This window comes from Electrophorus electricus, chromosome 6, assembly GCF_041902795.1.
Source record: "Electrophorus electricus isolate QZ-2024a chromosome 6, ASM4190279v1, whole genome shotgun sequence".
Taxonomy (NCBI): Eukaryota; Metazoa; Chordata; class Actinopteri; order Gymnotiformes; family Gymnotidae; genus Electrophorus; species Electrophorus electricus.
In genome coordinates, this window is record NC_137502.1 from 33,874,556 (window position 1) to 33,876,398 (window position 1,843).

The following is a 1,843-nucleotide window of genomic DNA, read 5'->3' on the forward strand; positions in this document are numbered from 1 at the left end:
TTCGAATATTTAAGTATGAGGACACACACGCCCCCTAACTTTTCACACCGCCACACACACCCCTTTCGGACCTGCAAATGATAGCCGCTGAGACTCGGATCGAAATTTTCGTGCAAAGTCAAAGAGGCGGAACGCAGCGCAACCTCGGACCTTGCGGTTTGCGCAGCGTGATAGCGCACGGGCAGATCCGCGGAGGAAAGTTTATCCGTGCAGGGGGTGCAGGGGTGGAGGGGGCGAGGGTTGCACATCAAGGGAGGGGCGGCGCCAAGCGGTGGAGAGACGGACGCGAAAGAGAGAGGGGAGGGACCGCGCAGCAGCGTGCGCTGAAACGCCAATGTGCCCGGACGGGCGCGCGCGCGCGCGCGCGTTTGTGTCCGCGCGCGAGTTGTAATGCCAGGCCGTTTAGGAATGCATCCTCTTCACCTGAAAAACAGGCCTAGAATTTACTTTTATTTCAACACCGTATCATCAGATTTGCACTTCTGTAAGGCGATAAGAGCGTTTGCTAAATGGCACAAATGTAACAAAATATTGCGACAAACCGACCGGTTTTTCAAGCTACGGAAATTTTGGATGGACTTTTTTGTTTAATTAAAAAAGCTATACATATTTTTAAGTTCATTTAATTTGTTTTTGCTCAGTTTTATAAGAATATAAAGCACAACCAAAGCACTATTAGTTCTTTTTTTTCTGTTTACTACTCAGAAAGATGATCTGTGAGTAGCACTTTAGTTCGAGTTTAGCTTTCAGCAGTTGTGTCGGTTTGTATGTGCCCCTGCATTTCTTGTGAGGTGTACAAAGTAAATGGGATTTTCAGTGCAGGCCACTTTTTCATGTTTTAAAACTATTTGGGTTTTAAAACTGCTTCCACATTCAGTTTGCTATGGCAGTTTGCTATTCCAGAGGCAGTTTTCAGAGTGACAGTCTCTGCCAATGCCATGATGATTTTTGGCTTCTGCTACTGTTGAGATCCCACTGTCTGTTCAGCAGCAGAAGAAAACATAGATAGGCTTCTGGCCAATCTGGTCCTCAGATCTGCAAGGTCTCCTCTCACACCCTTGGTCCTCATTATACTGGACAAAAACAATCACATCATGTGGTTCACACACACACACACACACACACACACACACTGCACGGTCCACTCACCTTGTTCATTCAAGTCATAAAACAACTCTTACTCCTTCATCTTTTACACGTGGAGCACAAAATTGCGGAGGCCTCTCAGTTTGACTTTTCTCATCATTCTGTCCATCCGTTACTTTTCTAGAAATGGCTTTGGCTCAGGTTACACTCCTCGAGTTTATTTAACTTAAATTTTTATATACTCTTCGTACCCATTTAACTTTAGCTATTGGTTCATATTTTATTCAGTCATTAATTCACTTATTTTCACAGGAAAACATACCCGGAAGGCTACATTTTAAAAAATCTACAGACTAACACTGCTTTTGTTGTTGTAATGATTTTTTCTGTTTATTTCATTTACTTTACTCTTCTGTTTTTTAGCGCACTTCCCGTTACATTCTCATTATCGGGGCATTATTTGGAAAGTGGTCAGGTCTCAACCCCCCTAAAGAAACCATCGTTTTGAAACTTAAGGTGTTGTTAAAGACCATAAGATGGTCTGCTCTCAGGTTAGTTGAGAAGCAACTGTGTCACTGCTGACTGAGTAGTCTTGCGATGCATGGTGTTATGTAAAGCTACAATTAGAGCATTTTCAGAATCCCTGCTTCCTCCCTCAACTTCATAATGAAATATATGAAGCAAAAAGCTTCAAAATTATAGCTAGTATGGAAATTATAGTTAGTTACACACACTCACACACTCACACACACACACA

At 43.1% G+C, this 1,843-nt stretch overlaps 1 protein-coding gene across 1 annotated transcript in view; it reads right to left on the bottom strand.

Moving 5' to 3' along the window:
• engl (endoglin, like) overlaps positions 1-156 on the bottom strand; it is a 16,913-nt gene extending 16,757 nt beyond the window's left edge. The window contains exon 1 of the mRNA XM_081715711.1: positions 1-156. This exon is cut by the window's left edge and continues 71 nt beyond it. The gene's annotated coding sequence lies outside the window, so the exon portion shown is untranslated.
• Positions 157-1,843: the final 1,687 nt, after the last annotated feature.